At 38.2% G+C, this 26,826-nt stretch overlaps 2 pseudogenes; one reads left to right on the forward strand and one right to left on the reverse strand.

Annotated features, from left to right (window-relative positions):
* Window positions 1–9,391, forward strand: part of LOC103720273 — a 13,929-nt pseudogene extending 4,538 nt beyond the window's left edge.
* A 3,231-nt stretch (window positions 9,392–12,622) lies between these two features.
* LOC103720272 lies at window positions 12,623–19,011 on the reverse strand (annotated as a pseudogene).
* Window positions 19,012–26,826: the final 7,815 nt, after the last annotated feature.

The raw sequence follows: 26,826 nt of genomic DNA on the forward strand, positions 1-26,826 counted from the left end.
TTGTTAGGAAGGAGCCAAACAGGTTAGAGGGCTAATTTTTAAATGTCAATGAAGAGCATTCCTGTAACAGATTCATAATTAATCACAAAAGGAATTAAAGGGCTAATTCTTCTTCTTCTTCTCTTTCTTCTTCTTCTCCTTCTTCTTCTCCTTCTTCTCCTTCTTCTCCTTCTTCTTCCACCACCCACCCCCACCTCTCCCCAACACTAAAGAAGAGAAAACTTTCTGTAGAGTTTTAATGTATTTCTTTGTTGAGTACCCACCAGTTCGAATCTGAGTCATGTGACTTTGGATCCTTCAGTTTGAATCTGAATCTCATTTTGTCACCTGATTAAGAGACCATGTTCGTTATGGATCTTAGAAAGTGAAAGAAACCAAAAAGTGGCCAAACCCAGTCTGTAAGCAGGGTGAAACTGTTATCATCTAGTTGATTTGTATATTTCTAATATGGTATAACCAGAATTACCACCCCACATTGTACAAAAGATTTGGATATGTTGTTATGACTTGCTTATGGAGATACTCGGATTAAACCTGCATTTTTTTGTTATTTTTTCTTAACACAGAATACATGACTTCATTTAAACTAACCAGCTTCTGCATTCTGCCAGATTATTGGATCTGCCACCAGGGTTCCCACATGGCATCATTGATCCTATTGAAGTACGTCATATTGTTCTAGTTTGTCTTACTAGCTATGCTTATTGAGATTGTGATGAGCTTTATTACCAGAGATTTTTGGTATTCTTCAACCATCATTTATTGTTTGATTCTAGTTTATTTACTAATTCCTTCTACTCAGGAGCTTGGTGAATTGGCATCTAATTGTGGCATTTGCTTCCATGTTGATCTTGTCTTGGTGGCTTTGTATTGCCATTGTGCTCGTAAGCTCGGGTATTTTTCTATTGAACATTCCCATTTTCTTGGAATTATTCAATTATCATCATCATTTTATACATAATATAACCACCATTATTCTTTTCTATTTTGAATTGGCAAACGAAATGCCACATGGGTGGCTTATGTCCTATCATCACATAATGCAGTAACCTTCTGTCCATTGGTCAAACTTTCACTGTTTGCCATCCTTTTTACTATAGCACCTATCACTGCTAATTCACCAAATGGTGGTGCAATTTAAGTATTATAGAATGGGAAATCAAAATTTATTACCTCCCAATGCAAGTTTTAGCTATGTATGGTACAACCATCTCTGTCTTTGCTAATTTTACTTTGGTTTCGTCGATTGAGGAATACAAGAAGCATCTCACTTCAGTTGCACTGAGAATAATTGTCAAACATTTTCATATTTGGGAACTCTGGAATAGACCTGTTCATAGGCTAGGCTGTGGGCTTTTCCAAAGGTGAAACCACAGTTTGCTTAGGCCTAGCCCCTGCCTTCAAGCCTACTTTCTAGGCCCAAGCTCGGCCTTTCTTGGGCTTCGAGCTTTGGGCCAGGCCACAGACTTCCTGACCATTTTTTCCAATTTGTAGCAAATGCTAAAATGCTTTTAAAAATGTTAAACATGAATAGCTAAATATTGCCAACAACAATTTCGATACTCAACTAAAATAAGGTACTTTGAGACTCTAGATCTTCTCCCATTAAATTTGCACATCAACAAAAACCTTGGGTCTAATCGTAAAAACATAAGGTTAAATAAATTTCGGGCTCGAGTTGGAATTTAATCCCCAAGCCTGTGTGGCCCATTTAATAAACTTATTTTGCAAGCATGGCCTGGCCTGGTGGGACTGAGACCTTGGTGCAAGCCCGCCCAAAAGGCTTCAGGCTTGAGCTAGCCGGGCAGGGCCGAGAGGGCTACCCGGCCCTAGAACATAGCCAAGTATTATTTGGTGATCATATACAATGTCTGTTGGAAGGTATCCATTGCAAGATTCTTGATCTTGTATCTTGCAGTGAAAACCTAAACTTGCTATTGATTTGTTGCTCATGCATGAAAGAAATTATTCTTGAACATACTCACTATAAAGGGCTTTTCTTTGCACAGCATGGTTAAAGTAACTTCGCATAAGGTTATTATGTTTGAGGCGAGATCTGCTTTTTAGTCTGCAATTTACTCACTTTGAAGGGATTCTTTTTGCATTTAAAGTTGTAGTAACTTTGCATAAGCTTATGATGTTTGAGGCAAGAATCTCGACAACATGTCTCACCAGCCACATTTTGAGGTGGACATGAATTTCCCCAATATAAATGTCTGCAGAAAGCCTTAATCTGAATCCCGTTCATGATTGGCTACTATGCACGACCAATTCCTTCAAAACTGAAACTGTTCTTATATTGAATGTTTATAAACTTCAGCATGCCCATCTTTGTATCTTCATTACCATATTCCTGCTCTTCCTATCATCTTGCATGAAAGTCTGATAATGGTCTAAGGAAGTTCTCTCTAAGCCTCAGTAATGTGCCTTGCAAAAAGTTGCAGAACATGTTGAAGATACAGATATTTTTTACAAAAAATATATTTGTCTTTGTGGTTCCTATGTTCAACTAGGAATTAATGGTGTACCACACACACGCACTCTCTAAACCAATATAAAGTCATAAATTTTCCTTTGTTTCAATTAATGATTTAAACAGCAGAACAACCTGATTTTGTGACCTGCCTATTGTTCTACTGTAAAAGTATATGACAAGTAAAACTTATCTTTATGGTTATTTTTTGCTCGGTTATGGGATAAGGGTCATTCATTTATATTTCTTTTCTAGAAGTAACTTGAATCGATGGATCACAATATTTTGGGTTTTCAGTTTTTATCTTCTTTGGTCAACTTTGTGGAATTTAACCACTTAATTTGTGGGGGAGCCAACATATCGACCTGTGGCTGTCTTCATGCCCTCTATTATGATTTTAGTGCATCATTTCTTTGCAGGTACCAAATTCCTCCTTTTGATTTTTCTGTAAAAGGAGTTACATCAATTTCTATTGATGTGCACAAGTATGGATTAGGTCCTAAGGGCACAAGCATAGTTCTTTACAGAAACCATGAACTCCGAAAGGTAATATTTCAAAGTTTAAATGAGATAACCTTTATGTTGAGTTTGGGTCTACTGAATATTTTGCTTACAGATTCCTTGATATAATTATTTTTTCATGGGAATATTTTGGAATAATTGGTTTCTTCTTATTAATGTAATTGCAATCTTTGAATCGACTGATTTAATAGACCAAAATTCACACTTAAGATTATTATGCATTTTGACACAGTTTTGGAACCATCACTAGACAAGGTACTTCGTCTTGAGTTAATACTGCTTGGTTTGCTCTAAAATAGGGATTCAATAGTTATTTTTAGATGATTAAGTTTTTAATAATTCAGTGCAAGCAAAACTAAACCATGAAAATATCAGGATGACTTACGTTGACAGCCATATTTTTTTTTATTGTAGGTGTTACAAGCACTGAGTATCATGGCAAATAAAATAAATCCTCTTATTTTGCATGTCAATTCACAAATTATTGTTTGTAGGTTGGGGACTTAAAGTCCATTTCTGCTTTTCCTTGTTATTAGGTTAGTTTTGGCCTAAAAGGGGCAGTAATCTTCTATACAGATAGATCCAGGACTAGACTGTAAGGCTGTAACTATCAAGCATGAATTCTTATGGGCCTGAGCCTGGGACGCCTTGGGCCTCGGACAACTATTACGGCTTAAGGCTCAAGTGGTATGACCAAGATTGACAGGGGCCTGGAGCTTCAAGGCCCAGTCTTGGCCTAAACGCTCGATTTGCCTAGATCCAAAGCCTGGGGAAATTGTCTGGAGTTATTTAACAGTCGGGCAGTGGATGGGAGCCGGGGGCGGATGGTGCGCGTTGGGGGTTGATGGATGACTAGGTAGTTGGCGGATGGAGCAGAGATAGAGAGAAAGAGAGGGAGAGAGACAAACTTGTGAACTGGCTGGGCTAGCAGCACTAGGAAGGAGAAGCGAGGGGATTAGAGAAGAATATGAGAGAGGTGAGGGGAGGGTGATCTCAACTGCAAGAGAAAGAGAGAGACAGAGGGAAATGAAAACAAGACCAAAGGATCGACATCTGGGTTGAACCTCTCCACCTTTGTCCAGTTAGATTAGGACTAAGAAAAGCATTAACATGATATACATATTTTCTTATGTGAATCAAAATAATACTTTGTTGGTTGGGCCAGTTGTATTTAATTTTTCTAGAGTCTAGGCCTGGCCATGATCATGAGTGAGCCTATATATTGGAGTCTGGGGCTGATTGGAGCAGAAGTGCCCGTCCAATCCCACCCAAAATCAGGCTGGGCGGGCTGGCTGAATTTGCTCAGGTCTAGACTAGAGGTATAGTAGAGCTTAAAGTTACAATACAACATTCTATTTTGCAGAAACAATAAATCAAGAAAAAGAAGAGAGAAAGGAGAAAAGACAAGGGGTGCATCAGTGCATGGATTGCCTAGTCTGACCTGTGTACCTCCTATGTTTTTAGTTAGTGCAAGCAAAATAGTTTATAGGAAGACCAGTAAACCTATTGGTCCATGGCCTGTAAACCTGGCTTGTCATACCATTATTATTGGCCCAAAACAATTTCTAGGAAATACTAATCCTAGAATTGTTACCAATTTATAAACATTTTTCCTAAACAAAAGCAGTAATTCTTATGAAATGTACTTATTTATGTTGAGATATAATTCTTGCTGTTCTGATTTTTTTTTTATTATTTCTTGCATCATATTTAAGGTGAACCATCAAGTAATTTTTTGAACTGTCTTGAAAATATATTCCATCAGTATTGAAATTTTCTAACTGTTACTTTCCACTAGTTCTATTGAAAGGCCATATGAAATTCTTGGCATATATATGTGTATTATCTATATTGCAATTATGTAAATATGGGTTTATATTGCCCATGCTATCCTGTATTTGCATATGGATATGTATACATAGATATTTCATAATTTCTTCTCGACTTTGTTGTTTTTCTTTGTATTGGGCCAGCTATGTGCTATGGTTGTGTAGCTCGTGAGAAATTTTTTGCTGACATTCTATAGTTTAATGAACCTGAGTTCTGGTTATATCAAAAGAGAAGAAACATATAGTCACATTGCTTGGTCTTTGCAGTTCGTCTTTGAGCAATTATTGTTATATCATCTGGTTCACTTTTTTCACATTCAAAATCTGTGTCATGTGGAAACAGATTTCTTGTCTTTTTGATGGTGTTGGTAGGCACAAGTATTTTCGCATTCATCAAATCTCAAAGCTGCTTGGTTATTTCAGTGTTTCCCTTTCCACAAGCATTTTATAACTGCACAACGTGAATGGCTTGTTGTCTCTTAATAGCAAGGTTTGAAAATTGACTGTACTTTTGATGTAGGATAGACAAGGGAAGGGTTCTATAGGGTCTTGGGAAGCAAGGCTGAAACCTCCTTAACTTCTATACTTATTAGCAATTCTTCAGACCTGGCATAAGCAACCTTATGATCATAACTCTCATAAATATCCTCTTGAGTGGAATTTCCTTGATCTTGAATGTGTTTGATGATGTACCGACTGAGGCTGCTTGTTCCAAAGATAATGTTACAATCCTGGTGATTTTCTTCTATGTCTATCTTGATTACGGCATCATTATGAGCTTCTTCAAGTGATAGGGCCATCTCCTTCTTGCTCTGCCTTCACTTCTTGAACACGTAATACTTTCCTCAACTTGACTTTCACACCGAGAAAATTTCTTGGTTGAAGCTGTTATCGTCTTCACCTTCATGTCTTCTTCATGGGCTTCGGCGAAGTCCTTGGCATTTTGGTGCTTTGATACTTTGTATATGATATTCCACTGTACAAAATCCCTTGGATTTGATATTCTCATGAATAAGTCCCACAGAACTGTGCCTTGAATTAGAATAACTGTCTCATGCGGAGTCCAACAACTAATCAGGTTCTTCCATGCATGTTGATCATAACTCTCACATTGTTCTGGCATTTAGCATACCTCTTTACTTTGATACAAGGACTTTCCTCTAACCCTAAATTCTGATACCCAAACTGATGTAGGACAATCTATGGAGAGGGGATCTGTAAGGGTTAGGATAAGGCTGAAGCAAGGTTCGGGTGTCTCAGTATCGGACCCCGTACCATACTTCTACATGACTAGTACACCCCCATACTGTGGTATTTCAAGCCTTGCTTTATAGTAGCTAAATCATGGTCTCTAACTTGAGCTTTTAGTCTTTGGCTTCATATGCTTGCAAAAGAAAAGCATAAACATAGTCAGAAAATGTCATCTGCCTTATTTTCCTACTAATGCTTCTTTGCCATTCATCTCATGGTTATGAATGTGTTAGATTCACATTGAATCGAGCAAGATTCATCCACAAATGCAACAAGCTAATTTGGTTTGTATCCGGGATTTGGTTTTACTTCTTGGATTTGATCTGAGTTCTAAATTTGCAATAGAATATTTAACAACTTGACAATATACGTAATCAATCATTGGCTTTATTAATATTTTTATCTAATATCTTTGCTTTCATTGCTAAATGACCTTTTACTACCCGGACTGATTGATTGATGACTCAATGTTCATATTTGTGATATCTCTTGCATTACTATGACTTTCTAGTAGTTTCCACCTAATAGAACTGATGACCATGGCTTTATTTTGAATGAATTTCCATGTAAATTTTGACGATGTTTATCAAAAAGCCCTGATTAATAATAAATTGGAATGCAGATGGGATATGTACTGTTACATTTTAACATATTAAATTCCTACAAACAGATAATGAGTTGGGCTGTTGGTTCAGACATGATCATAGCCAGATCCAATGCAAAAAAGTTTACAGGACTTTAGAATCCAAGTTGATAATTTTCTAAAGGCTGGCTCGTGTTAGTGGAGCTATCAGCCTCCATTATGACTTTACTTTATGTCTACTAAGGTAACCTTAGACTCAACAAAGACATTTTGTTGAAGGAATGAAAGAGAAAACTCATGTTATGTTGGTCATTGTGGAATGTCATATAGTTGCTATGATAAACCAATTTCATAAATCTCATAATTCAATGTTTATGCTTAGCATGCCCATTTGGCTCAGAAAGATGTAATGCTCACTGAGAGTATCGAAATATCGTATGTGGCTTGATGATCTTTTGCAAGCATAAAATGGAGTCATGCATTTTCAACTTGTACCTTTGGGCTGATACTCCTGACCTGGCTGTACATGAATTTCTTATGTATGAGTCATTATGTATCTTAAGCCAAATAGGCTCTGTATATGCTGTCAGATGGAAAGTAGTCTGCAAGCAGAGAGGTAGAGGATACTTTCACATGTTATCCCAACAGAGGAAAAACAATTAAATAGTATGCTATAGTCTTGTTTGTATTCCCTTTAATGATTTGGGTACTAACTGTTGTTTTTGTTCCTTCTGTGCAATGCATATCCTGGTTATTGGCTATTCATCTTCAACAGCACCAATTTGTTGCAGGTAAGTTATATATTAATTTTCTATCTAGTGTTTAATGCTTAATCTGTGAAGATGATTTCTTTTGATCTTGTGCTCTGTGATATTCATCAGTGCTAAACTCCTATATGAAAGGTTTGCGCCTAATATGTGAAACTTGAGGAATGAGTACTTCTGGTTGCATCCATCGTTAGTTCTTCTTTGCTGTATTGGTCAAGACTCAAAAGCCTATGTGTTAAAGGAAGATGATTTTAGGACCCTCACATATGCAGAACTTGCTGTAGAATAACGTGACATCCTCTTTCTGTTAAACAACCAACTTTGCACCAACCGAACCCCCCTCTTGGGTCATTAAATTCCAAGATACTGATTAAGTCTTGTGAAAACTCCTGAAGATCTGATAATGCACTGTCCACTGTGAAATATAAAAGAGTTTTAAGAACGGTTCCTTGTATAAAGATTTCATTTTTAGTACCCCACATTAACTGCATCTGGGTAAAACTATGTATAAAGTACAATGGGGATGTTATGTTTGTTGCAGATGATATCATGGAGATTGATAGTTGGGGATAGCCATCCTTGTATATTCTGTTGTAGGAACACATAAAGATAAGAAAAAGAACACCGTAAAATACATGCTACTTAAAAATTGTTTCATCATATCTGGTGGGCTAGCCTGATGTTAATTTCACATATATAATTGAAAATGGGCCATGCGTTTCTTTTACATGTTTATAAAAATCTGTTTCAATAGATTAACTGCTCCTAAATGATACTTGTTTGCTTATCTTTAAACAGTCACTGGAGTTGGTCTGGTGGGCTTTATGTTTCCCCTACCATTGCTGGAAGCAGACCTGGTGACTGGATTGCCGGGCCTGGGCAGCTATGATGTCATTAGGACTGAATGGTAATGCATTCACTGTTTTCGTATTGGAAAGTTAATCAATTTCTTCATCAAGCTTTCCTTTTATCACTAAATCATCGTTTCAGGATACTTGGAGAAATACAAGGCAGATCATGGAAGTATCCAAAAAGATACAGAAAGGGTAAATGGTTGCTTTTTCATACTAATAAGTTGCCATGCGAGATCTGCAAATTTTGAAGTTTCTGGTTTTGCGCAGGATAGAGGAGATTCCAGAGCTGTTTTGTTGTTGGAAAGCCACACATGACAGTTGTGGCTTTTGGCTCCAGTGATGTTGACATCTTTGAGGTCAATGATATAATGTCATCAAAGGGGTGGCATTTGAATGCCTTGCAGAGACCTAACAGGTAGGCTTTCTTTCCAACACATTACACACTGCATCTTATCTATAATTATATTTCCTATACGATTCATTTTGTGATATTAATAGTGTTCCTTTAATTCTTTCTCAGTCTTCATATCTGTGCGACACTTCAGCATGTTCCAGTGTTTGTAGACTTCCTAAGAGATCTTAAAGATCTGTTAAAGCTGTAAGTCTTTTTAGAAATATCATTTCTAATTTTTTAGTTGGTGTGCCTTATTATTTTTCTTTAATTTTTTTTTTATATCTAGGTGAAGGAAAACCCAGGTCCAATCACTGGTGGACTTGCTCCGGTCTATGGTGCTGCAGGAAAGATGCCTGATAGAGTATGGTGCAGGAGTTGATGGTAGAATTCATGGACAGCTCCTGCTAGCTCTGGCTTCTCATGCAGGTCCATACAAAATCTCATAGTATTTCTAAAATTTCCTCCTGTTATATTTGTTGTTGTAAGAAAATGCCATTCAGCTATGAAACTTTTTGAACTATTCCTCACACGCTGTATTGACATTGTTTATCCATTTAAGAGGGTGTATGTTGTTACGATGGGATGCATCATAGATAATCCTCGTAGGAGATGATCAATATGAATGTATTATTTCAAAGGTTATAAGCGAATGACATTATCTGTTTAGTTTTAGCAAAAATCTCAATGAAGGCTGCATCACATATTTCAAACTAGTTAATCCATATTTTTCTTGACTGACATTATATCCTTCTGAGAATTATTTAGAGGAACCGTTATGAACTAAAAGGTCCTCAATTGAGTGGCTCAAGCTCAGGTTTGGCTTCTGAAATGAGCATGGCTGATCCTGAAATTAAATTACGAAACATAGCACTTCGAGGTTCACCACTTGAAGTAATATCAAGTCAATTAGTTGTTTCAGCTGAAATGTATGGCAGTAGTTGAAACCATTGTCAACATAAAGCCAAGTCTCAGGTTAAAAATTGCAGACCTGAGGCTTGGCTTTATGTTTGACAGTGGTTTAAAATGTCCAAAAAAAGATTGCTTAGAGCATTGCAAGGTGACAACATGATGATACTGCCCTGGATTTATGAGACCCGCAAATAAGCAGTTGCCAGATAAGTTAAAAGAGAGGAATATAGGGCAGAGAGATCATATAGGAGGGAGGGAGGGAGGGAGGGGGGGAGAGAGAGAGAGAGAGAGTCGTTCTATAAGATGCGTGGCCACAATTGTTAGATAGTTTGTTTTCCTTTTATGAAAAAAATAACCAATCATCTTACAAATAGTAGTCAATTGGATGTTGTATCAAAGTTATTTTGTTCTCTTACTCATCTAAATCCACAACTATGCTATCATGTGGCATTCTAACCTTCTCCCTGACCTCCCACTCCTTGTACCTGCACTCCTCACTTCAAGCCAACCTAATATCCTCCATCTCCAATGAGGAAGAGCACCTCCACTCCTTGAATCTCCCACCGTCAGGAGATTCAGAGATCAAGCTCGATTGTAGAGGCTATTACACCATGAAACGTAGTGAGGGATTTACTGTGCATTATAATAACTTTTCAGAAATTGGATTAAGTTTGCCCTTGCTAAGCCTGAAAACTGGGTTGCCTGTATCTCTTCTTCCCTCCCTATCCACCCTCGGCTTTTCATTCTCCTCCCTTGTTCAATTTCTCTCCTGTCTCCTTTAGAGCATTTGGATTCTATGTTGCTGATAACCCCTTATCCATGGAGCTGACTGCTGTGTCAACTCTTTCTCCTCCTGTTTTGAGCAAACAATTTTCTCCATCTTTGCCACCCTTCGATTCTACAGTCCATCATGGCCATGCCAAATTAAGTAAGCTTTTGATTTGCTTGATGGTGGTGGCCCAAGCAGTAGGAATGACAAGATTTGCATGAATTCAAGGATCATGTTAACAGTATGTTTGTTACCGTAGCCATCGATGGTTTCATGGCGAAACTACATAATAGAGCAAGGTGAAGGAAATAGCTTCTATCGTCAGTTAATGCAACCCAAGCCATGTAACTACAAATTACATAGTATTTCCATATCTGAATTTAAATTAGTATTTTCTCACATTTTTGCTGATGTGATGACAATGAAAACAACTATTGCTGTATCAGTTGTTGCACTTCTGGATACAATCATCAGGTTTTGCTGAAAACTCTACCGTTCTCATCATAGTTCAGTATTGCAGGACCTCTCAATATCTGAGGAAAGAAAACACCAAAAAACAAAAAAGTGAAGCAAAATATTGGTGGAAGAAGGTGAACATGCATATTGCTGCTCGTCGTATTCTTCTTCTTGTTTTTTTTTTTTTTAAAATAAATTTTCCTTTTACTTTCACTATGACATTGGAATAATGGGATTGCTCGAGGAGGAGAAACTTCTCTTAGAAGCAATACAACCAGCTGCCTTCATCATCTCACAATTCTTTTCTGCCATTTTGAAACAGGGATACTGCCATGATATTGGTTTAACCCACAAGCCCTGAACTGAAAACAAACGCAATTCCTATTTCCATCATTCCAAGAACAAGTTAATTCTCAATACATTATCTAATGGCTAACATAGCAAGCAAAGAACTGCAGCAGAGAGTTTCCATGCATAACGTATAATGGAGATTGAAAAAAAAAATGCTCAAGAGTACATACAGTTATCAGTATCAGCAAAATACATGCAGTTGATATGGTAACCAGGAGTGATCAACATTCTTAGGGATGTTCATAGTCCTCTAAGAATATGGCTTCAAGTTGTTGCTCATTGTGGGCACATGGTAGTATCATTTGCCAGATGGGATGGGTATAGAATAGAAAATGTGAAGATTGCCCTTTCTAATCTCACAAAAAAAAGAGAAAAAAATGTGAAATATAATCACTCATCTTATAAATACTGAGTTCTTTGATTATAATCTCTTCCTTCTTTAGTTTCGGGGTTCCTCTTTCTCTAAATCTAACCCTTACTATCATGTGGCATTGCATCCTTCTCCCTATCCTCCCAATCCTTGAAACTCCCTCATGACTTCCAGGCCAACTAAATGGCATCTATTTCATCTCAGGCCAACAGACTATACTACCATAATCTTGTCATTGAAGCCAATATAATCGGAGTTGAGCTCGATTGTAGAGGCTATTGCAACCATGATGATAACTTGTTTTCCTTTGTTTTAACTAGCGTATAAACATGCTTGGAGAGCCCATGGATCTTCCTGTTTTCGGACTGCTGATTGGCTCTACACAGTGGAACAGGTGCTAGGTTTGCCAACTTCGATACAATTCGACACTGAAAACACTACATATGCAGGTTGGGTGGTTCAGGACACTAACAAAGAGCAAAGGGCTCCCAACTAGTTTACATTCTAGTGTAGTTTGTTTGGTCGTTTGACCAGCATGATACCTGTAGTGCTTCTGCACATGAAGAAATCACTTATTGGAATAATTGATACTTTCCAAGCAGTGACACTTTGGGTATTATATTTGATTCATCATCAAAAAACAAGTTTTAATTCTATTCCCCCCTTTTAGGAGGAAAAATACAAGGATTTTGGTCTATCAACAACTTGCCAAGACCTTCGAGTTTTATCAAAGTTATAATCTAAATGGTGTGAGACTGAAGCATTATGTTCAAATTCTTATCAAGATATAAGATAGCAAAACTTTACAACTGCAAGTGTTTCTGTCCTCAGGTTATGATATGTTTATAGGCTAAAAGATTAAATTGAACATGAACTAGGCCAATAAAATCACAACCCTTTCTCCAACAGTGAAGTTTTCAAGAATGAAAATGAGAGGAAATTTTTCCGCGCGCTGCGCGCGCGCGCGCGCGCGCGCACACAGAGGAGAGAAGAGAGAGGAGAGAGGAGAGAGAGAAGAGAGAGAGGAGAAGAGGAGGAAATTGACTAACTAGATTCAATACTAAGCATATAAAAGGAAAATGGTAGACAGCATATTAGACAGCTTAATCCCTTCAATTTTTGATTTTACGTTCCATTATTAATATTTAGCTTAGTAGTGTGTTTACTTATTTCCATCAAGCACACGGTACATAACAGGTGCAAATAATAGAAGCTCTATCTCACTCTACTAAGACAAGAGTGCAATAGGGTTTTTTATGCAAGCAACATTGAATGCGGGACCGTGCCTGGTTTTTATTAGCCATGCCAGAGCTCACCAATATATACTTTCAAAATTATTTCTTTGCCAAAGTTCCTCTAGGAACCATAAACCACACATTGATTCATATATTACCACTCAGTTTTCAAGTAGACAGGTAGGTCTTTTTCTGGTTATTTACAGATATCCATTCTTCTTGCTTTGGAATCCAAACTTCTTGGTGCCTCCTCTCCTTTTTACAGCTCCAACACCAGATCTACAGAGGAAGGTCAAAGAGCAGAACATATAAAGCCAGTCATCAGTAGCCTCTCAAATAGAGTGCCAAAGCCAGAAAGTAATGTTACTGATATTTATTTTTCATGAAATGTGTTGCCGACAAAATATCTATCATTTATTCAAGATTTATCTATGAAAAGAATAATTCTTATCAATTACTCTTTGATTTGCAATCCGGAGAAAACTCAAATTATTGATGTATGGACTCATTTAATCAAAACAAAACTCTCTTGGACTTGTCAAATTTATATGCCTTAATAGAAAATTTTAAAAGTTTGTTCTCAAAATTAAGGTTTTAAGTTCAAAGTAACATATCTATCATCATATTTTGATCATTTTTAAATCAAGGACAGTGTGCAAGTAAGAGAGAGAGAAAAAAAAGGTCTACCTCTGAAAAAAAATCATGGCTCTCTCCAGGCAAAATGGTTCTTTTGCAAAGATTATTCAGGCACAACAGGGTAACCTTAGGCATCCTTCTGTTTGCCGCGAAGTGTTTACAAATATATGATGAGTTGCAAGATGACACTTGAGTATATGTTCCTAACCTCAGCCAAAGGATTCTTTAGCATTGTGGTCAAGAGTCCTAGATGATGTGGTCGTCAATATCTATAGGTGCAAGTGCAATGCTTCTAAATCTCTAGTGTGAATAATTATGTGCAATTTGAAGCAAATAATGAAGTGAAAGGCCATTTGTGCATAATTAAGGTAATAAATTAGTGATAACAAGAAGTCTAGTTCATTATTTCAATCTACATAGCCTAGTATCAGAGTTGGGGTGGACACTGAAGTGCTGAACTAAGTCATGCATTTTGATCATACTATGAAAGGTTTCGCTTACAGGTCTGCGTCGGTCTTGATCCAATGCTCGCGGTTGCCATTAGAGCACTTCCACTGAGCGCAAGAGATGAGGCATTAGGGGCAAAACTTGAAGTTTGGAATAGCTTCCTTTCTGCAAGTACTCTTGGAACCAGTCACCAAGGAACCCCTACTACCATTGCAGTCATTACCCCCACCACGGACGCATGCAGGTCGCTGCCATTTTTGTTGCCTGACCCTGCAGTTTTCTTAGCTGCAGCAGTGTTCTCAGGATGAACTTTTTCGGTGGAAGATTTGCAGGATCTGTGGCATGAAAGCTTAATTCATGAGACTGAGTTGGGGAAATCTTGTTTAGAATCTGACAGAAAAGCAGAGTATGGCTTATGATTTATAGCTACAAGAAGCGATCTTAAAAACCATATTACATTGATAAACCATTAAATCAGCTACTTCATCCAGACTTATAGAAGGGATTAGACGGTAAACATTGATTGTAGAATGGCTTAGAAGGCGTCTGCTAAGTTTGAAACTGGTTAGTGTCTTTGTCAGCATCAAGTGAAACCACAACCAGGGCTGCAAACGGGCATTGAAGTGAAAACAAATCGCATCTCAGATGTTTTAAGTCTAATTGGACCTGAAATCTTCAAAGCCTGGATGCTTTCAGGGCTGGTCTCAGACTTCAATTGCCATGTGTGAAAAAGATGAAATGGGCCTGATTGAGGACCACCCCAACCTGACAAAAGACCATAGAGAAACCAAAGGAGAAAAAAAAAAAGGTACAAACATTTTGATGCCCTAACAGAAGGTTGATCTTAGGTTTTGTGTATCTAATTCATGATCCATGTCGATCACGAGATAACATTTACTTGCTTTCACACTGTAGGTACAGATCTAAGTTTGTCTAAACCTTAGTATTGCTCTTTCCCTAGATTTGATTCTGTCGTCCATGTTCATCTTGTAAAATCTAATAAGAGAAATATTATACTTTTCTAACCTATTTAACTCGATTTATTTTGTTATAGATTGAATAAGTTATTATTTTTTTTAAAAAAAAGAATTGAATGTAGATTTTTGATCTTCTAATAAAATGATTGTGATGGTATAAGAATTGATAGGTTTTTCAATCTATTCAATATCTTGATTAGATTAGTATTTGATGATAACAACTTAGATGTCTATGATTGAACTTGGAAGCTAGTCTTGTCCATTTCCGAATCAAACCAAATCGAATAAAGTTTATCTCCTTGGCTTGCACCTACGAGGACATATTCCATCCAATGTTCACTACTTGGCCAGATAATAAAGCCACCTTTCCCCTCACCATCAATCAATCAAGGTGCACGAAATTGTTGAGTGGATGGTTTCAATGGGGGACACTTTAGGCAGATATGATTAGACATTTGGCACCAACCTAGTTAGACTGATATGGCACACCGATAAAGGGTGAGCGGCAGCTTGGGATTGAGTGGTCAACACAACACTGATCACACGGCGGACATTGGGCCCCTGTGTCTAGAAATCTTATGATATCTAAAGTGTTCAAATGCCACCATAATTAAGAAAGTGAAGGAACCAAAGACCCGAACCAAAAGTAACGGCAAGCCTGCAACACCTCAATTATGGATCACGAATGATCTACAAAAGATATCGATGAGAAAGGAAGAGTGAAAGCCATCATCCCTCCGACCATTAGTGTAAAAATTATAATCACCGTTTACTTTAAAAATTTAAATCGATAAGATGGGATAAATTTATTTATTAATTTTATATTTTTTTTTCGTATATAGACCGAATTTTTTTAATGGAATGAGCCTAACACATAAAATTTTTAGTAATAAAATTAAAAAATGCGAAGACAGGATTCGAACTCAATACCGTTGCTCTGATACCAAGTTGGAATCACTACTTATCATAAAAGGCTTATAGAATAAAATAAATTTACTTATATATTTTATATTTTTTATAATAAATGATATAAAAAAATATAACAATCATTATTTCTCACTATTTTTCATTATAATAGGACATTATAATATAAACAATAACCATTATTTTTATTTGTAATTTCTTTAAAATAAAATAAAAATTTTAAAATTTGCAAAATTTTAAAAAATTCATTATAATGAATGGATCGGTTTTATATTTGCTCTAGAATATACCAGACAGGGCTCGACTCGACTTAGGTTAGGCATGGATCTTGTAGAAACCGAACTTCGGGTGGAGCTGAATGGATTCCAATAAAATCACAACCACAATTACTTCAAAGATCATGGATTGTTCCTAAAAAATCTAGATTTGGTGCTAAGCAAGTTATGCAAGAACTGCACTAGTTAGGTTTTTCGTAGAAAAGCCAGAAAAATTTGTTATTTTATAAAAGAAAAAATAAATAGTGGGCTTATGGATTCAACTATCTTATGCATCCGGTAGATCGAGCCCTTTCTATCTAGTTCCAAGGTTAATAATAAAAGAATATTGATTGATGTTTTCACTAGTCTGAAAAAATGTATGATAAAACATGATTGTTAGACTCTTAATCACATGACCACATGTTATAGAAGCTAGATGGCCACATCCTAAGTAACATATGTTAGAGGTTGGTATAATTCAAAAATAATGTTCTCTAAAAAAATAATTAAAAGACACAATGAACATTAATACTTCTCTAGCTACAACTTCCAAGGCTACCATTTCTCACCATATAAATTGTTAGCTGATCATCACAAGAAATTAAAAAGATAGCTATCCTGTGTGAACACTTTTGCACATCTTGTATCCTAAAATTTGAGACAAGCTTGTTAAGAGATCTGATAATTTTGCATTACTCCAAAGGCAAGTAAGATCAATATCCAACTCAAATTGATTCCTTGTAGTGGACTGGGGTCTAATATTCATCTCAAATATTTGATTTAAACAAATTCCAATTTTCGACATCTATGGTCCTTTCAACAACTTTCTTTTTTATTTTCTTTTTATTTTTTGGTATTGCTGGCATGGTTTCATGTGAGTGAAAGTGTGATTAAAAATTACTCAAAAACCATTTCCAAAAATTAATTCATGTATCAGTTTTTTTTTTAAAAAAAGAATACCATTGTAAAATATGTATGGTTTTCATTAGATAAAAAGTGAGAGGTATTTTTGTTTTTCCTTACAAGACATCTTCTTTGTTGAAGGGCTTGATGCTTAGGGCAAACATTGACCCATATTTTCTGTAATTTAGGCTGTTACAAATGACACAGCAGACAGCCTTCCATAGGAATCATTGAATCATGACACATCAAGGAAGGTAATTTAGGCGCACTGTTTAGTATGTGTCGAGCAATATATACGTGGAAAAGGCTGTCTGCTGTTTGTAGAACAGCCAAGAATCAGAGAGGAAAGTTTTTTTTTTTTTTGTTGGGAAAACAAAAGGTTTATAAGATCCACCAGATGGACGGTAGTGCTGCACATTGATCCTTCACCTTTTGGAACTTGGTCTCCGCCGATGTCTCCCCCGGCCCACCGCCGGAGACTCGAGATCCCCGGCGCTTCAGCTTCTTCATCAGGTGCATCCCCGCCGTCGATCTCCCCTCCCGTCGCCGGCGGCGGAGGCTGCGCCTCCGGCCACCGTCGCCTCCTCCCTCTTACCGCTACCCTCCTCCGCCATCCGGCTCTTCATAAACAGCTCCCCCAGCGAGGCTCTCCTCTCCTTCCGCCCGCTGGCCGCCGGCGTGGTTTCTGCGATTCTCGATCGGAGACCCGAAGAGGAATCCTTGGAGGGGGCATGCCGCCGATCCGGCACTAACATGGCTGGGCCGGGCAGAGGAGAGGCGGTCGCTGGCCGCCGCTGCGGCGGCGGCCTTCTCCGCCTCCATCGCCAGCACCTTTTCCAGCTCCGCGCTCACGACCATCAGATCCGTCTCCGTCGTCGCCTCCGCCTGCTTCTCCGCGATCGCCTCCACAATCGCCGCCTTCCCGAACGCCGGCGTCGCCGCCCCTCTTCCTCAGCCGCCGCCTCCTCCTCCTCGATCGGCCCCGCTCCGATCCCTAGGGTCCCGATGGCAAGCAGACCACCGAATAGCTCCTCCACCGTCGCATCCCCTCCTCCGCCGCCGCCACAGCCACTGTCTTCGACGAACTCCTCCGCCGCCGAGAGGCGGAGGCTCCGCGACGGGAAGGGGTTGAAGTGGCTGCGCCGGCGGTGGTGTTCCTCATCGAGCGACGGCCGCCCGGAGAGGCAGTTGCACGTGCCGCCTGGGATCCACACCGGCGCAAATTAGCAAATCCCGGTACCAAAAACTACACCCGCAAATGACTGCTCGCGCGCGCGCGCGTTGTACGATGTACCCGAGGGTACATTTTTGGTTCGCTGAAGCTTCAGCAAGACAACTCAAAGGTAAAGAGAGGGACAAAGTGTGCGTACCGCCCGGGAAGTCTTTGAACACATCGCCGCTGTTCTGCCGGAACTTGCGGTGCATCCAACCCAGTAGCTTACATAGTAGTATTAGTACCAAAAATTATCATGATTAGCTTCATAGGAAAAACTAATTAAAAGAACCCCAACTAAAAAAATAATGGGGGTGGTATTGAAGGAGCTAACCTTCATCTTTGAGAGACTTCAATCCCAAGAGAGAATGGGAGAGAGTTGAAGAGAGGGTTACATGGACAAGGGTGGGAGTAATGATAAAGTGGAGAAGGGGAGTGGAAGTGGGAGAAGGGATTGAGAAAGGAGATGTTTTTAAAGGAGGGTGGGTAGAGGAAACATAGAGAAGGGTACAAAGATAGGGGGTTTGGACCGGGCTAAAGATCAAATCATGGGTGCAATTTGGAGGGGTGGTTGTGAATTCCATGTTGGAGGGGGACATGGCGGTGCCAAATGTGTCCCTGCATGCATTATGGCCCTATATTGTACACGTGTGACTGCATGACAAGTATAGGCCTAGCATGGCGAGGATAAGAAAGATAAATTATTATAAGGTAGGTCATTAATTACATGCATGTCTTTTGAGTTTTCAACGTCAAACATGCCTGAAAGTGAATGTCTTTTTACTTTAGGGAGATATTGCTTTTTGAGTCCATGGTTGTAGCTTTGTCATGTAATGATGAAGTTTGAGTTGCTTGTGGAACGCAGTAAAGTCGATTTGTCGACCTTTGTAGCTTCATTGATTAAAGTAGCTATTAGCCTTTGTAGCATTTGCATGTAGTTGACTTGCTATGATTTTGATTTCATCACATTGAATGGTGTTATATGGACACTACGTGCTGGTTTCCTCACCCACGCAAAGATATAATATTATCGATCAGAAATCTTTGTGGTGCGACCATCTATGGCGGTCATCAGGAGATAGGCAGCCATCAAACAATATTGTTTTTTTGGGAGCCATTAATGGGTCCAGTTTAAGGACTATAGGAACAATGTAGGGTAGACAATTGATTGGTTGATTGAAGAACTGGTTCCACTTTTTTATTCCTTAAATTGTCACAACAAAGCTAGGAGACTTTATTTATATGGCTGTCGATGGTGGTTAATAACCATAAGATGATGGCAAACTCTTTCTTAATTGTTGGAGCAGCGGCTCCATGGTAACACCTGGTAGTGACAACCTTTCAAGATTAACGATGTTCTCATTATGTGATAACATTTATATGCTTTCTAATGTGACCTAACATGAGTCGAGTTACTTTGATAACCAAACAGCTCAAACCAAGATATGAGTTTGTATATAATGGCTTATTGGGTGTTCAAGATTTATGAGATGGATAACAAGAAATGCCTACTCGTATGGGGAAAAAAAACTATGATTTGTCAAAAGTGTTTTGATAAAAATTATTTTCTACATAAAATAAATTTTATAGTATATTTATGGGTTTTGCAAATATTTTTAGAGAAAGACTTTCTTCGGTGCCGGGTTAATTTGTAGGTTTGATAGATGCTTATTGGTTACGCGTTGGATAGTGTCATGATTTTTTTTCCCGAGGGTCGACATGAGATAAAATTATAAATTGATGAGCTACAACATAGGGATTTTTATCACTCTTCCTATCTTAAGGTACATTACAACATCATTTTCCAATGTAACTTATGATCTTAGGCTTGGCGTTATGTGATGTGATAGATCAGATCGATCAATCAACTTTTGATTAATTGGACCCACGATGTCTTTGATCAAAATCGCAAACGGTCAAACCTTGTCTATCAGTGTGGTTCCATATACTTATAGTTAATTGAGCTTATTCTGAATATAATGCATGCACTTATTGAAATCTTTGGTTGCATGCATTGGATCTAGACTCTCGAAATTGGCCACTGGGTGATTTTAGAGATGGCTCGATTGCTTGATTAATTGGACTACTAGATGAGAATAATTGGCATAAGATGCCATAAGAGCTAGGTTACTTGGTCTCCACATATGATGCAGACCAATTAATTAATAGGTTTTTGGGCTCTAAATAAGATTGAGCTAGTTACCATGGCTTACTAGGCCCACCGTTTACGAAGCAAATAGGATGCCTACTTCATGGGACTGGCCCTCTTTATCTCATGCAAGTGAGAAGAGAGGGAGGCACCACCTTGATAGCAATAAGCATATTGTGAGGAACAATCCATTACATGATGAAATTTATATAAGGAAATATTTTCAGCAGTTTGACTCTAGACGATTTTCTCGCATGATGAAATTTGCACAAAAGGGAAATATATTCAACACTTGACTCCAGAGATTCTCTCACATGATGACATTTTCCATAGAATTTTCTTATATTGTATAGATTTCCTTTTTCTTCATCTTTTTGAATTTTGAATGGGAACAAATCCCACAATCATCGAAGTATTGCAATAGTATTGTCCATGTACAACCTCTACAAATATATCAATATAATCCCTCTCAAACTCACCTTAAGTTAGAGAGCCAAAATCATATTGTTCTGTTATTTTTTCACACCTTGGTGAAACTGCCCCATCCCCCTTAGTGAGTCCACCTCCCTCACCTTTTTGTGCATCCCTCATTGCCCTCCTAGTTTTACTACGAGAGGAAATTAGGTAGGTTCAGCTTCTATTTTAGCCCCCTCCCTCCTTTATAAATAGGTAGATGGGAGCCAAGCTATGCAATTAACAGCAAATCTCTTACCTTCTCGAATTCTCTTTGCCAGCTCCTGTGCAAGTGTTAGGGTTGGAGGTCGTACTTTCGCATCACTCCGGAGCGTGATTATGAGATCTACTCCACCAATTTTCAAAATTCACTGCTCATTTGATATACAACATTTTGGTACCATAATTAACTAATGAGATGATTTGAGATGCACTCTAAGCTAAGTTTGTCGTCTCGATACCTGACCTCGGTACGGAGTTTTTTTTTTTTGACATACTGAATGTCAGTACACCATCCATACCGAGTACCGGTATCAAATCGGTATGGTATGGTACACTCTATACTATCCGATTGGGGCTGGTATGGTGTATCATGCTTTAAACAATAAATCTAGTTAATTTCTATAGCAAAATTTCTACAGAAGTATATACAAGACAGCACTGACCCTCCTTGGATATTCCATTTCCATTCGTTTCCCCATGGTATCGAGTGCAGGCCCTCGATACCAACAAAGACATGAAGACGGCAACTCGGTACAAAAATAGTTGTAAGCACCAACCACAGCACTCTGAACTCCTCATCCATCCCTGTCAAAATCAAACTGTGGGCAGCACTCAAGTGCAGTTGGCTTTATGGGCTGTATAACCCTTGTCCAATTCTGCGAACCAACAATATTATCAAAAATTTTCCGCGGATCACAAATTGATACCCAAGTCGTGCACGTAGCAGCCCTCACTGAGCCCCCACCCCATTAGAAAAAAGTTCGATGCGAACAGAAATGACCGTATGTTGGGCACGCCGGCCGATTTTACTCATATCCTCCCCACCCGTGGGCCCGGCTCGTTACCCCTCTGGGCTCTAGCACGGTTACTCTCTGTGTGAGTACATCACACCCAGCACCACCGAGACTACCAGCAGACTATTTATGCATGGTTCCATTTACCTACGATGTATATGTGATGCCCCAACCTAAGTTCACGAATCGGAAGTTGTATCAACTGCTGCATACTCATAGTGAACTATTTCCATAGGCATGTGGACATCTTAACATGATATCATAAATATGCAGTAGAACAAATTCAATAATAATATATAAATTTTATTTTAATAACTAGTTCAATATTTAAATGTCTCACGATTCTAACAATATTCTAAGCATTACATAAATTTAAATAAATTTTAATCTAAGATAATCTGTACCAAAGTTTTGCTAGTCACTCTTCCATATTGAAAACCCCGATTAAACTTTCTGAATTTGTAAAAAAAAAATCGTATAGTGAGCTAGCTAAACAAATCAAATAATCCAATAGATAATAATTAACAAAAAATAAGTATATATATAGTACTAATATACGAATCAAATTTTTCTTAAAATATTAAATTTTTATTTATGTATTCAACTTCTATCAAATATTTAATTCATCTTATCAATCTTAAGCTATGACTACATCTTTTCTATGGCAGAGTCATATATAATACTGGCTAATCTTCTTGTGGTGAGCTGCGCATTATCTTGTAGCAAATTAAGTACTTCAGGACTGTGTATCTGCTTGCAGTATATCGCTCATCATCTTGGATATAATTTTCAGACAAGCCCACCCCCACGTAGCTGCCCCCACTGGGCTCCCACCCCATCAGAAGAATGTTCGATGCGGGCAGAAATGACCGTGTGTTGGGCATGCCGGCCGGTTTTACTCATATCCTCTCCACCTGTGGGCCCGGCTCGTTACCCCTCTGGGCTCTGGCACGGTTACTCTCTGTGTGAGTACGTCACACCCAACACCACCGAGACTACCAGCGGACTCATTTATGCATGGTTCCATTTACCTACGATGTATATGTGATGCCCCAACCTAAGTTCACGAATCGGAAGTTGTATCAACTGTTGCATACTCATAGTGAACTATTTCCATAAGCATGTGGACATCTTAACATGATATCATAAATATGTAGTAGAACAAATTCAATAATAATATATAAATTTTATTTTAATAACTAGTTCAATATTTAAATGTCTCACGATTTTAACAATATTCTAAGCATTACATAAATTTAAATAAATTTTAATCTAAGATAATCTGTACCAAAGTTTTGCTAGTCACTCTTCCATATTGAAAACCCCGATTAGACTTTCTGAATTTGTAAAAAAAAATCGTATAGTGAGCTAGCTAAACAAATCAAATAATCCAATAGATAATAATTAACAAAAAATAAGTATATATATAGTACTAATATACGAATCAAATTTTTCTTAAAATATTAAATTTCTATTTATGTATTCAACTTCTATCAAATATTTAATTCATCTTATCAATCTTAAGCTATGACTACATCTTTTCTATGGCAGAGTCATATATAATACTGGCTAATCTTCTTGTGGTGAGCTGCGCATTATCTTGTAGCAAATTAAGTACTTCAGGACTGTGTATCTGCTTGCAGTATATCGCTCATCATCTTGAATATAATTTTCAGACAAGCCCACCTCCACGTAGCAGCCCCCACTGGGCTCCCACCCCATCAGAAGAATGTTCGATGCGGGCAGAAATGACCGTGTGTTGGGCATGCCAGCCGGTTTTACTCATATCCTCTCCACCTGTGGGCCCGGCTCGTTACCCCTCTGGGCTCTGGCACGGTTACTCTCTGTGTGAGTACGTCACACCCAGCACCACCGAGACTACCAGCGGACTCATTTATGCATGGTTCCATTTACCTACGATGTATATGTGATGCCCCAACCTAAGTTCACGAATCGGAAGTTGTATCAACTGTTGCATACTCATAGTGAACTATTTCCATAAGCATGTGGACATCTTAACATGATATCATAAATATGTAGTAGAACAAATTCAATAATAATATATAAATTTTATTTTAATAACTAGTTCAATATTTAAATGTCTCACGATTTTAACAATATTCTAAGCATTACATAAATTTAAATAAATTTTAATCTAAGATAATCTGTACCAAAGTTTTGCTAGTCACTCTTCCATATTGAAAACCCTGATTAGACTTTCTGAATTTGTAAAAAAAAAAATCGTATAGTGAGCTAGCTAAACAAATCAAATAATCCAATAGATAATAATTAACAAAAAATAAGTATATATATAGTACTAATATACGAATCAAATTTTTCTTAAAATATTAATTTTTTATTTAGTATTCAACTTCTATCAAATATTTAATACATCTTATCAATCTTAAGCTATGACCATATCTTTTCTATGGTAGAGTTATATATAATATTGGCTAATCTTCTTGTGGTGAGCTGTGCATTATTTTGCAGCAAATTAAGTACTTCAGGACTGTGTATCTGCTTGCAGTATATCGCTCATCATCTTAGATATAATTTTCGAGACAAATTATATGCCAGTGTATTAGCTCCATTGGCGGGATCCTCAATATAGCCAAGTCCAAATTATGTAGTGGAGAAGGGGAGTGGAAGTGGGAGAAGGGATTGAGAAATTAAGGAGAGGTTTTTGAAGGAGGGTGGGTAGAGGGAAACATAGAGAAGGGTACAAAGATAGGGGGTTTGGACCGGGCTAAAGATCAAATCATGGGTGCAAATTGGAGGGGTGGTCGTGCATTCCATATTGGAGGGCGACATGGCGGTGCCAAATGTGTCCCTGAATGCATTATGGCCATATATTGTACACGTGTGACTGAATGACGAGTATAAGCCTGGCATGGTGAGGATAGGCAAGATAAATTATTATAAGGTAGGTCATAATTACATGCATGTCTTTATGTCTTCAACGTCAAACATGCCTGAAAGTGAAGAGTCTTTTTACTTTAGGGAGATATTCCTTTTTGAGTCCATAGTTGTAGCTTTGTCATGTAATGATGAAGCTCGAGTTGCTTGTGGAAAACAGTAAAGTCGATTTGTCGACCTTTGTAGCTTCATTAATTAAGTAGCTGCTAGCATTTGTAGCATTGCATGTAGTTGACTTGTTATGATTTTGATGATTCATCACATTGAATGGTGCTATGGGGACACTACATGCTTGTTTCCTCAAAGGAGTCACCTACGTGTAGATATAATATTATCAACCAGGATCCTCTGTGGTGCGCAAACTGCACTGCTGTGCAACCCTTTATGGCCGTCATCAGGAGATGGGCAGCCATCAAACAACATTGTTTTTCGGGAGCCGGTAACGTGTCCAACTTAGTATGCCAAGGAATGAGATACATTATTTTGTGGTTTTAATAGAATTCATTTATCTTATTCATGTATATATTTTTAGGTTAATTATGATAGAACGTGTTGTTTATTTGGTATTAGATATCTAAGGTCTATAGGAGCAATGTAGGGTGGACAATTAATTGGTTGATTGAAGAACTGGTTCCACTTTTTTATTCCTTAAATTGTCACAACAAGGCTAGGAGACTTTATTTACATGGCTGTCGATGGTGGTTAATAACCATAAGATGGTGGCAACTCTTTCTTAATTTCGGAGCAGCGACTCCATAGTAACACCCGGTAGTAACAACCTTTCAAGATTAATGATGTTCTCATCATGTGATAACCTTTATATGCTCTCTATTGTGAACTAACATGAGTCGAGTTTGTTGGGATTAATGGGCACAAAACTCACTGTATCCGGCTTACCAATTAACAATTGGTCTCATTCAGGCATTCCATCAAACACATCACAGGCATGAACAGATAAGCACAAAGACACCAAATTTACGTGGTTCGGCAGCAAGTGCCTACATCCACGGGGAGGAGGAGCAATCCACTATATCAATCTTCCCAATAGGGTACAAGCATAGATACATAAGAGCCCAAAATATGGACTGCCAAATGATCACAATATGAGGCAATATAAAACCAAATATAAAGCAAGAAACAACCTGATCGGATCACCCTTCTGCAGCCACAATGATAGATCAAAAGTGTAGTATGCAAATCAACCTTTCTACGGCTCCAATGGTAGATCAAATGAGTATCAAAACCATACCTTCCCTTGTTGCATTTACTGTGAACAACAAAGAAGAAAGAGGCTCACGGGAACAGGGAAGTCACAGGAAGAAGCCACGGTTGAAGAAGGGAAGAAGGAAGAAAGCCTCCAACGAGTGAAGACAAAAGGGAACCCAAGTCAGATGTTGCCAGGAGACCGAGAGCGCACGGGAGGAAGAAGATGGGAGCGGCGGCGGCTGAAAAAACCCTTTCAACCTAAAACCAAAACAAAACCCTTCATCCCACGGGAAAAGAGGTAACATGTACCTTTTATATAATGAAATGTCATTTTGCAAATAGGTCCCTCTCAAAGCCACTATTTGGAGCAAAGTCCAAAATAATCAACAGAGTTACTTTGAGCCAAGCCATGCAATGAACAACAAATCTCTACAGTGCAAGTGTTAGGGTTGGAGGTTGTACTTTGGCATCACTCCATAGCGTGATTATGAGATCTACTCCACCAATTTTCAAAATTCACTGCTCATTTGATATATAAATTTTTGGTACCATGATTAATTAAGATTAAACAGTTTTGCATGCAAAGTTTTGCTTTAAACGGAGAGAAAAGTGACAGTCATACATGACCTAATGAGATGATTTGAGGTACACTCTAAACCAAAGTTTGTCGTTTCGATATCGAACCTTGAATCGGTACTACACTAGCACATTGTTGGTATGGTACGAAGTTTTCTTGGCATATATACCGAGTATCAAAAAAATACACCATTCGTACCGGATACTGGTACTAAACTGGTATGGTACGGTATGCTCCGTACCGTCTGATTCAGGCCGATACGACGTACCATGCTCTAAATAATATATCTAGTTAATTTTTATAGCAAAATTTCTATAGAAGTATGTACAAGATAGCACTAACCCTACTTTGTGGGGCAACAAAGCCCATGCTCTCCTTGGATATTCCAT

The sequence above is a fragment of the Phoenix dactylifera genome, chromosome 10 (assembly GCF_009389715.1).
Source record: "Phoenix dactylifera cultivar Barhee BC4 chromosome 10, palm_55x_up_171113_PBpolish2nd_filt_p, whole genome shotgun sequence".
Taxonomy (NCBI): Eukaryota; Viridiplantae; Streptophyta; class Magnoliopsida; order Arecales; family Arecaceae; genus Phoenix; species Phoenix dactylifera.